Source organism: Aegilops tauschii, chromosome 1 (genome assembly GCF_002575655.3).
Source record: "Aegilops tauschii subsp. strangulata cultivar AL8/78 chromosome 1, Aet v6.0, whole genome shotgun sequence".
NCBI classification, from domain to species: domain Eukaryota; kingdom Viridiplantae; phylum Streptophyta; class Magnoliopsida; order Poales; family Poaceae; genus Aegilops; species Aegilops tauschii.
Window position 1 is genome coordinate 336,448,104 of NC_053035.3, and position 17,582 is coordinate 336,465,685.

The window sequence follows — 17,582 nt, forward strand, 5'->3', positions numbered from 1 at the left end:
AGACTAACGTAGTTCATAGTGCAAACCAGGTAACGCAGTACAAAGAGGATAACAAGGCAGATAAGCTGCGGCTGATCGACGGGAGTGCTACAAACTAAATGAAGGGACACACTTAACCTATTGATGCATGACACATGCGCCCAAAACCAAACGCAGTTGGCACAAAAGGCACTCTAGGGAAGTAAAGGAGGTCGTGCAACGGGAAGACATGGAACAAAGTGCAAGGCCTGAGCAGATTAAGGTGAACGGCACACCCGTGGCAAGGGGGCACGGTCACCGTGCGTGCGTGGCAGATCACTTGGTAGGCGAGGTCACCTCCTCATAGCCAGCCATCTTGGTGATGTCTTGATCGTAGGCGTCGCAGAGAGTGGCGATCTTGGCGAGCGTGAACGGGCGCCTCCAAAGTGCTGGTGAGCCCTAATACATCGAGGGCGGAGATAAGAGCATCAAATGCGAGGGTGAGGTCAAAGCTACATGCCTTGATGCTCATGGCCTTATGGGTCATGGAGATGTAATTTGGCCCTTCAAGCATGGCCAAGCGACCATTGTGGCGTAGACATTGCTTGGAGTCATTGATGTGTTTGTTGAGGCCAAATTGCTTGCGGATGGCCACTTTGTGCGGCTCGAAGGAGGATGATAGGAAAACCAAGGCTGATTGAAGGATTCAAATGTGAGTGATTGCAAAGGGATCAGAAACAGTGCGTACGTGGGAGAGAGATTACCGCACGAGCTCGAATAAGTGGTGACCTCTTCCTCCATGGAGAGCACTGAGAAGGAGTTTGAGACTAATACGTCTCCAACTATCTATAATTTTTTAAGTATTCATGCTATATTTACACCATTTATTTAATGGTTTTGGTGCATTTTTATATTATTTTTTGAACTAACCTATTAATCTAGTGCCCAGTGTCAGTTTTTTTTTGTAATTTTTTTTATAGGAAATCAATATCTAGCAAGGTCAAAACACCTTGGTGATTTAATATGTTTTGTATGGAATCTATGTGATTTTTTGGGTGAAGGAATCAACTCAAGGCGATGCCCGAGGACCCCACAAGGGCAGGTGGCGTGCCCACCCTCATGGCTGCACCATGGGCCCTTGTGGCTAGCCCTTAAGTTGGTTGGAACTCTTATTTCGCTGCAAGAAAGATAATTTTTGGAGGAAAATCCTCTCAAAATTTTAGCCCGGTCGGAGTTACAGATCTCCGGCTATAAAAGAAACGACGTTCGACTAGAAAACAGGAACGAAAACAGAGAGATAGAGAGAAGAGGTCCAATCTCGGAGGGGATCTCGCTCCTCCGGGAGCCATGGTGGCCAAGGACCAGAGGGGAGAACCTCCCCCCCCCCATCTAGGGAGGAGGCCATGGAGGAGGGAGCCGAAGAGATCCTCTCTCCCCCCTCTCCAAGTGGCGCCGGAGTGTCGCCGAGGGAACCATCATCACGGTGATTGTCTTCATCAACGTCGCCGTCTTCCCTTCCCGCTAAAGCACATCCCGGCGGTGCTCACTCTGATGAGTGGCGCTGCCGAACATAGGGAAGCGAGTCGTCCTTTGCGCTGAAGCATATACCTCTAGGCTCACGGCAGTCTGATGAGCGGGCTGTCGGACATGGGAAAGACAATGAAGATCCACTGGGAATGGATATCCGCCGGCGACAACCGTAGACTAGTTTAACTTAGTACGGTATAGTTTTTAGTTTAAAAATGTCCAAAATGTAATGAATTTCGTCTGGTTTATATGAAAATCCGTCGTGTTCACACGAATTTTGTCTTGTTAGTTTAAATAGTGGTTGAAATGTATGCGGGGAGTGTTAGATGGCCGGCTCCCGCATCTGTGTCTGCAACTGGTCTCCCTGTCCGCGGGCAGATGCCGAAGCAAATTTGCGGGTGAGATGCCCTAAAAGACAATCTCTTAATAAAAAGAAGGCAAACCCTTTTTTTTTCCTGGTTTCTCTCTGCTCTACCTTAGCATTTATCTTACGTGGCATTTATAAAACAACAACATTGTTGACGGCCTTAGTAGGTTAATCATTTGTGTTATGAACTGTTGACAATAGCACGCCGCACGCCAACGCCGAAACCCCCATTTGACATTTACAAGCACAATCTGAAGGAACCAAATAGTAACACACACTACATATCAGTGCTCAACTAATTTACAACTAACAATGCCGTGTGGCGGCTGGGAGGCCCCAGATCCCATCACCCCCGACTCCCCCTCTCATCCTCCTCCCTCGCCGCCGCCCGAGGGCGCGGCCAGGCAAAGCCTTGCCGTCGCCGGCGGCGGCGGGGACTAGGTGTCCTCCCGCACGGGAGGAGCTGGCGCGGGCCGGCGCTTCCGGGCCGTAGCGTGGCGTGCGGCCGGGCGTCACGACGGGGGTTGGCGGCGCTCCGGCGATTCCATTCCCCATGGCAGGCGGCTTCAAGATCTGGGGCGCCACGGTCGCCATGGAAGGCGGCGGCGTGACCAGATCGGCGGCGGCGCGGCCGGATCTGGGCTCAGGCGTGAGCTTGGTCTCCGGGTCACGGTCGGCGCGATGGAGAGTACGACACGTCGGCAGCTGGACGGATCTGCGGGATTCCATCTGTGTCTGGTCTTTGACAACCCGGGCAACTCTGGGGGAAACCCTAGATCTCCATGGGATCGAGCGATGGCGGTGCTCTTGCGCCGTAGTCCCTCTTCAAGGCATCGTTTTGGAGTTTGCTACGGTCGAAGGAACCAGCGAGGCCGGCGGCGTACGCCCGGTGGCGCAACTGCCGATGAAAATCGCGCCGACTACGGTCATGGCAGACGATGGCGACGTCTTTGATGTCGTTTCCTTGTCGAGGCATCGTTGTTGCAGTTGGCGTCATCAGGCTCGGGATGCTCCGGGGGAAACCCTAGATCTGGGTCTCCCGGATCGGACGATGATGGCGTTCTTAGTAGCGCTTTCCCTCATGCGGGCCTCGTTTTGGAGCAAGTGATGGCTGGAGGAGACAAGAGGAGAAGCGGTGCTTCATCACACACATTGATGGTGTCGGATCTCGATGGCATGGCGCTCTGGAGATTAGGCGTCTGATGTGCGATGATGGACTCGCGCAAGAGGTCGACGCTGTCTGGCGTCGTGGTGGCGTCGGCGGCAGCTAGACCGGGCAGCGCTCATGCAGCAGTACAGCTTTGAAGATGGATGGTGGCAGGTGGCTGCGGCGGCCTCATACCCGGCAGGCGTCCTGGTTGAGGAGCACGCCGGACTAGTGGGTGCCCATACCCGGCAGGCGTCCTGGTTGGGAGCTTAGGCTCAGACTATCAGCATACCTTCATCAATTGGATAGAAGTAGCGACACTTTTGTTGCCTAGACGATGGCTTCAGTCTTACTGTTGTATGACTTTATAAGGTCTTGTGTGAATAATTAATAAAGCGGCTGCATGCATCGTCCAGATGCAGAGGCCGGGGGTCCTCCTTCGTTTCTAAAAAAAAAACTAATTTACAACACAGGACGACCGGGTAAACGAAATCTAACTATGATGTGTGTGTGTGTTTTTTCGGGGAAATCTAACTATGATGTTTAACAGGCCTACTAGTTTAATCGAGGGTTCAAACTAATCCACGGCACATGGGGGCAATGACGACGTGAATACATACAGAATTCAGGCAAGGACGTCAGATGCATGTCCTTCCATGGCGCGGCATCCAAGTGGTTACAAAATTCCAGACATGGGATGAAGCTAAAACAGGTTATGGACGGGCCCAGTCGGATACTCACCCAAGATCCAAATCTGGGTGCAATAAACTACTTTGACATTTTGCTGGCTCACACACACACATGACACATGCGATGCAACCCTGACAGAAAATTGCATGAGTAACTTAAGACATCCACATTTTGAGTAACTTAAGACAGGCCGCCTCTGCCCCCTCCCGCTCCCGCGCCGCGCGCCGCTCCGGCCACCAGCCTCCGTCCCTGCCCGCTCGGGCCGGGGCGCCACCAAATCCGCCGGCCATGCGCCTGCCGTCCCCTGCTAGATCCCACTGTTCGACCTGCTCCTCGAGCAGCGCCAGGTCGGCGCCGGGAGCCCCTGCGACCGCGGCAGATCCGTCTGGATCCTGCGGTCCGATGCAAGCGCTGGTCTCTCCACCGCTTCCTCCGACGTCAACGGCCCGCCCAGACTCCCCGGCGCGTATCCTACTGCGAGGTGAGAGCTCCAAGGCGGGTGCTGCGCGCGAGCCAGCGGTCCAAGCAGGGCACCCCTGCCCTGGGAACTGCAGGCTAAAGTCCATCGTGGTAGTGCCCTCACCCGCACCGTCCATTTCCCCTTCGGGCGAGGGGGAGGGATGGACGGAGGTCAAATCGAAGCAGCAACGGCGTGCACTTAGTATATCAGCGGGCAACTCTAGGCACCGCCAGCCGAGGCGGATGGGCAAGCGCTCTGCCATTAAGGAGGACGCTGGCCGCGCTGCCTTCTTAAGCCAGTTCGACGGCCGCTGCTTCAGATGCCTCAGTAGTGAGCACCGTTGCGTCGATTGCCGAGATCCACTCCGCTGCATCACCTGCAAGCTGCAGGGCCACTTCGGTAGGGAGTGCCCGCAGAATCCGAGGAATAGACGCGGGGCGGACGGCGCCACCCGCGGTCCGGTGAGGGAAAGGTTGCGTTTCCCAACGCCGCCTCCACCGGCCGCGCGCCCCGTCGACATGGATCGCCAGGCCCTCCTCACCGACTCCTCCCGCCGCCCAAGGTCGAGCCACAAGGTGGTGGTCGCCACTCCGGCCATGGAGCCCCAAGAGTTTCTGCTCCGGAAGCACGCCGTGCTCCTCACGGCCGCAACGCCTCAGCACGCCGCCAACCCCATGTCGGTTGGCCGCGCCATAGAAGAGAAGATCCACACGCCGCGCCACCTGCTGCGCATCACCAGCCATGACCCAGAGGATTTTCTGATCCACTTCGAGCTTCCGGCGCACAAGGAGAACGCCGTCCGCCGCGGCGTCATCAAGGCTGACGGCGTCGAGTTCAAGGTCAAGGGGTGGCATGAGGACGACCACGAGGTGCCGGACGACTGCACCCTCCACGTACGCGTCGACATCGAGCGGATGCCCATGCAACTGTGGTCGCTGGCGGGCGCGGAGGAGGTCCTCGGCGACCTCTGCATCGTCGACCGCCTGGACAGCCGCACCCACGAGCGTGGGCACACCAAGTCCTTCGCCTGCTGGGTCTGGACGACTAACGTTGCACGCATCCCCACCAAGCGTGAGATCTGGCGCGCGGCCCGTGGAGTGGGCCGGGTCGAGGCCATGCTGAGGTTCTCGCCGCCGAGCCGCCAGGTGGCTCCCCCTCCCGACATCAGGCGCCGCGAGCTCCTGGTGCACGTCGACAGGATCGAGGATTGGACCCCCCGCACGCCGCAGTCCTCCCACTCGCGCCAGAGTGGACTCCCCTTGTCGGAGTCGGGTGACGACGCCCCCTTCCCGGCGGTGTACCCAGCGACCTGGACCTGGCACGTTGAAGATGGACAGGGGCGCCGCCAACCACCTACGGTGGCCTCCTCGGAATGCCATGATCTGCAGCATGGGGGCGGCCGTAGGGACCACAACAGCGAACACGACGGCCGGCGCTCCTGGGCAGACACGCTGCTAGGCCGCGACCACTCTAGCCGGGCCCCGGCGGCGGCAAAGGAGCGCACCCGAGAGCCTCGCCAGCACAGCCGCACCCCCACCAGCCGCCACCGCAGCAAGGGCTGCCACGGACATGAGATCGCCATCCGCGCCACTCCCCCCTGCCGCTGCGTCGTGCACCGTCCCCCACACCGCCACCCCCACCACCACCAGCAAGAAGGAGCCACGCCAGCCACGCCGACGCCGACCCCGTCGCCGAGTTCTTCAAGAACGGGGACGCTCAGCTTCCTTCCCCGCCGCGCGTCGAGCTCGGTCAAGAGGAGCTGGAGGAGGCCATTGCAGGCGCCCTCACCGCCCCGCTCGAATTCAACGTCAACCACGTAGACGCCAGTGGTGCAACGGCGTTGACCGCCGGTGGGCCCATTGCATGCATGCAAACCGACTCGGTCCACGCGTGCAAGACCACGGCCCCCCAGCGGAAACCACGACCGAGCTAGGGGCGGTGACGCAACAGGTGCAGCAGATGCAGATCGGGCAAGGCGGCGCCACCACTCGACTCCTCTTCCGCAACGCCCCTCGTCACCGACGCGCCACCTGCTTGCAGGCCGTCCGCTCCGCTCAAGACACGCGCTCCCTCAGCCCCCGTCAGGCACTGCGCCCGCCAGGAGGCCAACCCCTCCTCCACCCCGGTGGCACAGCGGGCCACCCTGCGCCTAGTCCAGGAGCTCGGCGTGTTGGGCCCAAGGGAGAGGATGACGGTGAGGGCCGCGGAGGCACTGCTGCGGCATTTCGACGAGCCGCTTTCTGAAGGCGACATCGACTGCATCGCCAAGCTCACACGCCTCGACGTCGAGGCGCTGCCCACCATGGCCGGCCCGGACGGTGCAGCGCAGGGCTAGATCATGTTAGGTGCTACAATGGTTAGCCCCTAGTGGCAGCTGAATTTCAGTCAGTCTGAGTTAGGTTTTAATTCTATGATTAGTGTAGGAATGCTGTGTTTAGCTAGATGCCAGCGTGATTTGGGGCCTATTGGTGGACGCTGGCTCTCCCCGGTTGATCGGCGGTGTAATTGTACTTGGTTCCTCTCTTCAGTAGTAAGTTTGTCGCCGGAGCATATCTGTTTGCGTTATGAGTAACACATCCATCCCAATCATGAACTGGAATGTCCGCGGCCTGAATTCACCGGCGAAGAGGACCATCATCTGCGAGGTGGCTGATGCCCACAGCCTAGCTCTGTTGTGCATGCAGGAGACGAAGATCGACGTCTAGTCACCACAGATTGTCAGGGAGATTGGAGGCCGTAGACTAGACAAATGCGTCGTTCTGCTGGCGCTGGGCACCCGCGGCGGCGCTGCAATCTTTTGGGACTCCACCAAGATTACGATCAGCACCCAGTCAGCTGGGCAATTTTCCATCACAGCCAGGGCATTCCTCCCTCATGGCGGCCCCTCCTTCTGGATTACTATGGTGTATGGCCCGACTGACGGCACAAGAAATGATGAATTCCTCGATGAGCTGAGCAGAAGCAGGCCACCCCTTGGCGAGCCGTGGCTGATAAACGGCGATTTCAACGTCATCTACGACGCAAGAGACAAGAGCAACCACAACATCAACAGAAGGATGATGGGCAGATTCAGGGATGCAATCGATCGGGCTTGCCTGCGAGAGATAAAATGCAAAAACAGGCGCTACACCTGGAGCAACGAGAGGGAGAACCCAACCTTTGTCGCCATCAACAAAGTGTTCTGCAACCAAGAATGGGAAGCGCTCTTCCCCTCCTACATCCTTATGGATGCATCCACATCATGCTCTGATCACTGCCCCTTGCTGCTCACGGCCGCCGCCGCGCAAAGCAGTCTTCAGATTCGAATCCTTCTGGCCAAAGTTCCCCCACTTCCACCAGACGGTCCAGAGAGCGTGGCAGAGGCCAGTGAACCACTCCTACCCATTCACTAGGATGAAGATCAAGCTAAAAAAGCAGCGGCAGACATGAAGATTTGGGCGGAGAACACTTTCAGCAACGCAAAACTGCAGTTTCACATTGCGTCAGAGGTGGTGCTGCGGCTAGACGTGGCACAGGAGAGGCACCAACTAACCCCAAGGGAATTTTGGCTGAGGAAAACTCTGAAACTGAAGATAGTTGGTCTTGCAGCTCTTGAGCGGGTCAGGAAGCGGCAAGCAGCACGGACTACCTGGCTCAAAGCGGGCGAGGCGAAAACAGCTTTCTTCCAAGCTAAGATCAACTCTAGACGGAGGAAAAATTACATACACTGCCTAGAGTCAGAGAACAAGCAAGCAACAGACCACAAAGAGAAAGCGGCCATGATCCATGAGCACTTCACAGCACTTCTGGGCAACAGGGAGAGACGGACAAAAACAGTCAACTGTGATATGATTCAGCTACCTCGTCTGCAAACTGGAGGAGGCCTCGACAACCCATTCAGAGAGCAAGAAGTTTGGGCAGCAATATGTGCGTCTCCGGCTGAGAAGGTGCCAGAACCCGACAGCTTCAGTGGTGCCTTTTTCTGTGCTTGCTGGCAAACGATCAAGATGGACACCATGGCTGTCTTTCATGCTTTTTACCAGCTCGCCGGGGGCGATTTTGCGGCCTTAAACAGAGCTATGATCGTCCTGCTGCCAAAAAAGGATGGCGCAACCAAATTGTCCGACTTCCGCCCAATTAGCCTAATCCATTCGGTGGCCAAGCTGATCGCCAAGGTCCTCTCGATTAGGCTAATGGGTGTGCTAGACCAGCTCATATCCCCGGCCCAGAGCGCTTTTCAGAAGAAGAAGGGCATCCATGACAGTTTTCTCTATGTTCAGAACGTTCTACAGTTGTTTCAGAGGAAAAAGTCGCCGCTGCTCCTACTCAAGATCGACATTGCAAAGGCTTTTGACACGGTATCATGGGAATATATCCTCGAGCTGCTGCAACGGATGAATTTCCTGGCGCGTTGGAGAGATTGGGTCGCCCTGCTTCTCTCCTCCGCGTCCTCCACCTGCACGCTAAACGGAGACCCAGGCCCTGCGATCCTTCATCAGCGGGGGCTGCGGCAAGGGGGCCCCCTTTCACCGACCCTCTTCATTCTGGCGATCGACACCCTTCACCGACTATTAGAAGCAGCTCAGCATGTCGAGGCCATCGCCCCCCTGCCGACCGGTGCAGCGCGTCTGCGAGTCACGCTCTACGCGGACGACGCAATCTTCTTCGCTAACCCGGTGCGCCAGGAGATAGACACCATCATGCAGCTGCTGGACGGGTTTGGAGAGGCGACGGGGCTGCGCAGCAACCCCCAAAAATTGTCAGCGGCAGCACTCAACTGCGGTAGTATCGACCTCATAGACGTCCTTCAAAACTTGGTCTCCCGCTCTGCATCGGCAGGCTCCGGCTTGTGCACATCCAATACCTCCTCGGCCGCATCCGTGCATGGCTCGCAGCTTGGAAAGGCCGTCTCCTACTGATCGCGGGCCGCGACATGCTGGTCCGATGCGTCCTGTCCGCGCTGCCCGCCTTCGCCATGGCAGTCCTGCGAATCCCGAAAAGATTCTACAAGGACGTCGACAAGGCTCGTCGGCGGTTCCTGTGGGCGCACGACGAAGAGGTCACTGGCGGCAAATGCAAGGTGAACTGGCGGCTGGTCACGTCCCCAGTCGACCACGGCGGCCTCGGCATCCCCAACATGGAGCGGTTCGTGCGCGCGCTGCGCCTCCGATGGCTATGGCTGGCATGGATGGACCCGACCAGGCCATGGGCAGGCATGGGGACGCCTTGTGACATCAAGACAGAGAGCTCTTCGCCTCGGCGATGACGGTGACGGTGGGTAGCCGCAGCAGAGCCCTCTTCTGGCACTGCACATGGCTCGGCGACCAACCATTCCGACAAGTCTACCCAGACCTGTTCAGGCGCTCAACCAGGAAGAACCACATGGTGGCGGACGCATTACGTGAGGACAAATGGATCATGGACCTCAGGCGCGGCAACATCTTGGAGATCGTCCCCCAGGCCGTTCAGTTGCAATGCCGCATCAGAAACGCAAATCCAGTGTTGCGAGAAGGAATCGAAGACAAGATCGCATGGAAAGCCGGAGGCCAATACACAGCGAGGTCAGCGTACAACTCCCAATTCCCTTCGCAACCAGCATCGACCATGAAAAGATTAGTGTGGAAGATCTGGGCTCCAGGGAAAATAAAATTCTTTCTCTGGCTGCTCCACCACAACCGGCTTTGGTGCAACGATCGCCTGCAACGTAGGGGATGGGTAAATCCCTACTTCTGCCAGCTATGCTGCCGCAACCTCGAGTCCTCCTACCACCTGATATGGGAGTGCAGCACCTCGCGGGAAATCCAGCCACCTGGGAGGGCTGCGCGACCCTCTCACCGGCCTCCTGGAGCTCAAGCAAAACAACAACCGAGGTCGTCACCACAATCTTCAACTCCGCGACGCCAACAGAGAAAAAGGGAATCAAGACCATGGTGGCCATGATCGCTTGGCACATATGGTTGGACAGAAACAACTGCACATTCCGAGGAAAGACGCCAAATGTGCTCAACGTGATAGAAGCCTGCCGGAGAGATATCGAGCAACGGAGACTCGCCGGCGCCCATGCCATAGCGCCCCCGTTTGGGGATATAACGTGAGGAATAGGCCTTGTTTTTGCTCCTGTAACGGTGTGGAGGAGAGTCCCTGCATGCTCCCTAACCCCACACCTATGAGAAAGTTTCATCTCTTTCTTGATCTTTTGATCACAATTCTTGTAACTCTCCCCTGCTAAGCCAATGAAAAGCCAGCAAGCCTGGATCTTTCAAAAAAACATCACGGCGAGGTATATCCTGAAAGTTTTTAGTATATGCAAGCGGGCAGACCTCAGATACCGCATCTTTGGTGTTTGCAGGGTAATTTTCCATTTGATCTTAATATAGTTTCTACTATGCTGCTAGGTGATTAGCAGTAGAGCACAAACCAGCTCCTTAGACATGATGCTGGTTGTATAGATGCTCAAACATTCCCCACCCCACCTGATGCTGATCATATAGATGGACAAATCCCAGGCTCCACCTTGAAAACCCAATCCATGAGATATAGTTGTTGAGCACTTCTTTGTTTGGAAAACTTCCCCACCCAACCCTCCCGAGCGACAAGGAGGAATCCCTAGCGTCGCCGAGCCAACCCCCCTCCTCCGCCTCGTTGCCGCCAGAGGGCGCGGCCGGACCTCTCATCCTCTCACTGTGCGGGGGCTGGTGGGGCCCGACTTTGTTTAGCCTGGGTGCTGTGGGAGCGTCGGGTGCAACGGCATGGCGGCCATGGCAGCTGCGTGATGGGCGACGGAGGCAGTGCGTGGCGTGGAGGCTATGGCGGCCTTGGCTGCTTCGGTTTCGCGGGGCGTCGTGCCCATCTTGAAGGTGCGGCCGCGGTTCTCCATGTCCTCTTGATGCTTCGGGTGAAAAGTTGATCATTTGATTGGACGATGGCAACACTCTGGTGTCGTGTCCTTCTTGAAGGCTCCGCCTTAGAGTCCATGTTTCGTTGTTGGTCTACTTCGCCTCTTCGCGGTGGCTTGTCCACGGTTGTGGGCTCCGTCATCTCCAAGCAGTGCTTTGTTTTTTGATTTGTAGTTGGCTTGGAGTTCTTTGGAGTGACGCTGCTGATCTTTAGCTCCCTTGTATCCTGCCTTGGGTGTGTGTTTTGTGGTGTCGGGTTGTATGCGGCTGATTGTTTGTTGGTCATTGCTTTATATATAAAGCAGGGTGTGCATCTTTTTCGGTATATAAATGCTCAAACATGTGAAGCAATCGGGACCTAACAACATCTTAGAACATTATAGATCGTCTCAAATGCATAGTTTAATTGTGTCCGCATATTTAAATGCATAATTAAGTTTCAGTACACAGAAAAAGATTTCTTTCCCGACCCTAGAAGTTACCCTAAGGTGTCTGTTGGAAATATGAGCTATTTACCATATGATTTATTAACGGAAATACTAGATAAAGCATGAATAAAATAGCAGAGATAAAGGAAGTCATGCAATCTGACAGAGAGAAGGTAAACAACATCTGCAAATATGAACTAGAACCGAACATATCTAGAGCAGACAGTAGAGCAAGTTGCATATATGAAGTAGAAATTAACATATCTAGGGCAAACACTAGAATAAGGAACTGTGGCAGGACCTCTAACAGAAAGAGCAAGAACACGCACGGGACAGCAGCAATAGTAGCACTGGACTTGGGGTCGGTGTCCTCGCCAGCCATGTCGTCGAGGAGGTTGTTGACGTCGGGGAAGAAGTCGTCGTTGGAGTCCGGGGCGTCCGTGATGAAGAAGTCAGTAGTCGCGCGAAGCGCTCCCCAAAAACCTTACCTTCTCCCGTACAAGACTCAAAGAGGTGCGGTTTCGGAGGCCTACTGTCCCGACCTGCGATGCACGCCGCAAGCCGGGATGGGGAAGATCGTAGCAGTTGCTCAGTGGTCCAAAAATTTAGACATCGGCTCGGCTCATTCCCGCAACCTGCGGCGTCGTGATGAGGCGGGTGGCGGAGGAGGAGCCTGCATGAATGTCCCTCTTGTTCTCATGCTCATACATGTGGAAAAACATCCTCCCTTATAAGGAGGTCCAACTCCCACCAAACTAGCAATATGGGACTAAACTTTAGTTCCACCTCTTGCCTTGCACGAATGGGCTGCGTGGGCCTCTAGGATTTATTAGGAATTTCTGAAACTGCTATTGGGCTGGCCCAAAATAGACAAAATTCTAGCAATCCCCCACCAGATCCCAGAGGCACACAAAATTTGCCTTTGGTTCCAAAACACTGTTTTATATACCGGTACTGCAGTGGAGACTGTTAAGTTGAACTTTCACCTAGAACTCTATGCTACACTAGTAAGCAACTTGAACTGTGGACTGGGCCTTGATCTGCAATTTTTCTGCGATTGGGTCTTCCCCGCGAGTGGAGCTTATGTGTCATACTCCGAGACCTTTCATGAGTTCACTAGAGAGAACCCTACTCTCATAGATTGCGACATTTAACAATCAGACTCATATAGATGCGTTCTTCAAAAGATGTTCTGCAGGATTACATCTCTGCTTCAATGAGCCACTTAGAACACATTAAGATATACATCAACCTACCATGCAGATTTAGGAGAGTATTGCATCTTCATGGAGTGGTATTGTTAATAGTAAGGATACTCTCCTCTCAGTTGACCAACAGCTTGTCTTCCACATCTAATTCACGGGATCTCCGATCACATAGACTAGGTTACCACTGTGAACAACTCATATTGTGGGTCTCATACCCATCTTCCTCGATGCATTATCTATCACATTACGTGATAGACCCTTAGTAAAAGGATCTGCCAGATTTTTAGACGTTTGGATATAATCCAATGCAATAACTCCGGAGTTTCTCATTTTTCTGACAGACTTTAACCTTCTCTGAACGTGTCTTGATGGCTTCATGTTATCCTTTGAGCTACTCACTTTCGTGATCACATTTTGATTGTCGCGGTTCATAAGGATACCCGATACAGGTTTCTCAACAACCGGCAAGTCATTCAAGAGCCGACGAAGCCAATCTGCTTCGACCGTAGCTGTATCTAGTGCTGTGAGTTCTGCTTCCATTGTTGACCTCGTTAAGATGGTCTGCTTGCAAGACTTCCAAGAAACAGCGCCACCTCCATGAGTGAATACATATCCGCTCGTGGCCTTTATCTCATCAGCATCTAAGATCCAGTTTGAGTCACTATACCCTTCAAGCACCTTTGGGTGCCCGGTGTAGTGAATTCCATAATTCGCACTGCCTTTCAAATAACGCAAAACTCTCTCTAGAGCTTTCTAATCCACATCTCCTGGTTTTGAGACAAACCGACTCAGTTTGCTAATAGCAAAAGAGATGTCAGGTCTTGTAGCACTGGCTAAGTACATAAGCGAGCCAATAATATGAGAATATTTCAATTGTTCTCTAGCAATTCTTTGATTCTTTCGAAGCAACACACTGGCATCATATGGTGTTGGAGAGGGCTTGCAGTCACTATAACCAAAGCGACTCAAGATCTTTTCCACATAGTGAGATTGAAGCAATGTAATCCCACCATCATCGTCTCTCAACAACTTGATGTTCAGAATGACATCAGCCACTCCTAAATCCTTCATCTCAAAACAACGAGGTAGGAAATCCTTGAACTCCTTAATAACATTCAGATTTGTTCCGAAAATCAGTTTGTCATCAACATACAAGCAAAGGATAACTCCCTCGCCCCCACCATGGCGATAGTACACACATTTATCAGCTTCGTTTACAACAAAGCCTGCAGCTGTTAAAGTTCTTTGAAACTTCTTATGCCACTGCTTGGGTGCTTACTTAAGTCCATACAAAGACTTCAGCAACTTGCACACTTTTCCTTCCTGACCATCTACTACAAACCCATCTGGTTGTTCCATGTAATTTCCTCATCCAACTCTCCATTTAGAAAAATCAGTCTTAACATCCATTTGATGAACGAGAAGACCATGTGAGGCCGCTAGAGAAAGTAGTACTCGAATAGTGGTTAGTCGAGCCACAGGTGAGTAAGTACCAAAGAAATCTTCACCTTCCTTTTGGGTATAACCCTTGGCCACGAGACGTGCCTTGTATTTCTCAATAGTACCATCAGGCCTAAGTTTCTTCTTGAATACCCATTTGCACCCTATAGGTTTGCACCCATAAGGACAATCAGTGATCTCCCAAGTTTCATTTTCCAAGATGGAATCCATCTCACTACGGAACGCTTCCTTCCAGTAGTCAGCATCTTCAGATGCATAGGCCTCGGAAATTGAACTGTGAGTGTCATCTATGAGATAGACAAGAAAATCATCACCAAAGGACTTTGCAGTCCTCTGTCTCTTGCTCCAGTAGGAACTTCATTGTTCTTCTCCATAGGATTTTCAAAGTGTTCCATCGAAATGACAGGTTCAGTAATTGTAACTGGTTCCTGATTCGATGAACTAGGCATCTCCTGATTAGATGAGGTAGCCATATCCTTCATGGGAAAGATATCTTCAAAGAAAGTCGCATCATTCGACTCCATGAATGTCAGGTACCTCAGATTTTACAACCAAGAATCTATAACAAATGCTATGAAAAGCATATCCCAGGAAAACACAATCCACAGTCTTTGGTCCAAGCTTCCGCTTCTTTGGAATTGGCGCATTGACTTTCGCCAAACAACCCCATGTTCGTAGATAAGAGAGCTTTAATCTTTTCTTCTCCCATTCCTTGAATGGATTTATCTCTTTGTTCTTTGTGGGAACTCGGTTTAGGACATGACATGCCATCAATATCGCCTCCCCCCACCATGCCTTGGAGAGACCCGATGTGTCTAACATGGTGTTAACCAAATCAGTTAGAGTACGGTTCTTTCTTTCGGCCACCCCATTTGACTGAGGTGAATAGGGAGGTGTCCTCTCATGGATTATACCATGTTCCGCACAAAAGGAATCAATTCATTTGAGAAATACTCTCCACCACGATCGGACCTAAGCCTCTTGATCTTTCGATCAAGTTGGTTTTCCGCTTCAGCTTTATAGATCTAGAAATAGTTCAAAGCCTCGTCCTTAGATTTCAGAAGATACACATGACAGTATCTAGTGGAGTCATCAATTAACGTCATAAAATACTTCTTTCCACCTTTTGTCAAAACACCATTCATTTCACATAGATCTGAATGTATGAGCTCTAGTGGTGCAAGGTTTCTTGTTTCCACAGTCACATGAGACTTACGAGGTTGCTTAGCTTGCACACACACTTGACACTTGGATCCCTTGATAGCGGTGAAACTAGGGATTCAAGTTCAACTTCGCTAGTCGCGACATGCAACCAAAGTTAACATGATAAAGACGTGAATGCCACACATTTGATTCACTATTGATGCAAACATGATTAACAACTTTATTGCAAACGTCTGATAAGGATAAACGAAACAGGCCTCCTGACTCATAGCCTTTACCAACAAAGGTTCCATACTTGGATATTACAAATTTATTCGACTCAAAGACAAGCTTGCAGCCATCTCTACACAGAAGAGATCCGCTAACAAGATTTCTATTGACGGAGGGGACATAATGCACGTTCTTCAGCCGCACGATCTTCCCCGAAGTAAACTTTAGATCGACTGTGCCAACACCACGAACAGAAGCACTTGAACCGTTTCCCATCAGCACGGTGGAAGTCCCTGCAGTCTGATAAGACGAAAACATGGAAATATCACCGCATACATGCACATTAGCACCCGTGTAAATCAACCAATCATGAGAATGACATACTTAAAGAATAGTGGGAAATATACCATACCCAGCATCCTTCATGTCAGTGTCTTCAATGAAAACATTAGCGGTCTTGCCGCCTTTCCCAAGATGACGCTTGTCATATCGATTAGGGTAACTAGGAACCCAATGATCAGGATCTCCACACACATGACAAACACCTTTCTTCTTGTCATTCTTCTTCTTGAAGTTCGTGTGCTGCACAACCTTGTTCTTCCCATCAAACTTTGCTTTACCATCAAACTTGCCCTTGTTCTTGAACTTGTGGGGCTGGAAGTTCTTCTTTTGTACCAGATTGGCACTAGATCCTCCCTCAATACCTCGAGCACGTATGTCCTTTGCTCTCGCCTTTTCTTCCACATCAAGAGTACCAATGAGATCCGGAACGGAAAACTCCTGCCTCTTATGATTCAGTAAGGTAGCAAAGTTCCTCCACGAAGGAGGAAGCTTAGTGATGATACCTCCGGCAACAACTTGTCCGGTAGCATACAACTGAAAAGCTCAAGTTCTCTAGCAAATGGTTGTATCTCATGAGCTTGCTCAACCACTGAGCGCTCTTCAGTCATCCTGTAATCATAGAATTTCTCCATGATGTACAGCTCAGTGCCAGCATCCGAGACCCCAAACTTGGCCTCGAGTGCGTCCCACATATCTTTTCCATTATCAATTGACGCATAAGCATCAACTATGTTCTCACCAAGAACACTCAAGAGAGCAGCCTTAAACAGAGTATCCATTTTCTGAAAAGCTTGTTCCTGTTGGGCATCATACTCCCCTTCAGGTTTGCCAAGAGTGGCGTCATAGCAACTCATGGTTTGAAACCATAAGACTGCTCTCACGCGCCACCTCTTATAGTGGATACCCTCAAACATAGGAGGTCTCATGGAAGCAGCAAAACCACTTGGTGTAAATTGCCTATGATAAGGTTTTTGGATTGTTGGAAATATGAGCAATTTATCATATGATTTTATTAAGGGAAATACTAGATAAAGCATGACTAAAATAGCAGAGATAAAGCAAATCATGTAATCTGACAGAGAGAAGGTAAACAACATCTGCAAATATGAACTAGAACCGAACATATCTAGAGCAGAAAGTAGAGCAAATTGCATATATGAAGTAGAACTTAACATATCTAGGGCAAACACTAGAACAAGGAACTGTGGCAGGACCTCTAACAGAAAGAGTAAGAACACATACGGGACAGCAGCAGCAGTAGCACTGGACTTGGGGTCGGTGTCCTCGCCAGCCATGTCGTTGAGGAGGTTGTCGACGTCGGGGAAGAAATCGTCGGAGTCCGGGGCGTCCGTGACGAAGAAGTCAGTAGTCGCGCGAATCGCTCCCCAAAAACCTTATAACCCTTCTCCCGTACAGGACTCAAAAATGTGCGGTTTCTGTCCCGACCTGCGGTGCACGCCGCAAGCCGGGATGGGGAAGATCGTAGCAGTAGCTCAGTGGTCAGGAACCTGGAGGCGAGAGGGTTGTGTTGTTCTGGTGCGTCTCTCTGAGAGGAGCGACCTCCCTTTTATAGGCGCAAGAGAAGGAGGCGAGAGGCCGCGCCGGGAGCTGAAGGGAACGAGGGAGACGAAACTGCTCATTCCCGCAACCCGCGGCGCGACGCGTCGTGACGAGGCGAGGCGAGGCGGGCGGCGGAGGAGGAGCGCGCGTGAATGTCCCTCTTGTTCTCATGCTCATACATGTGA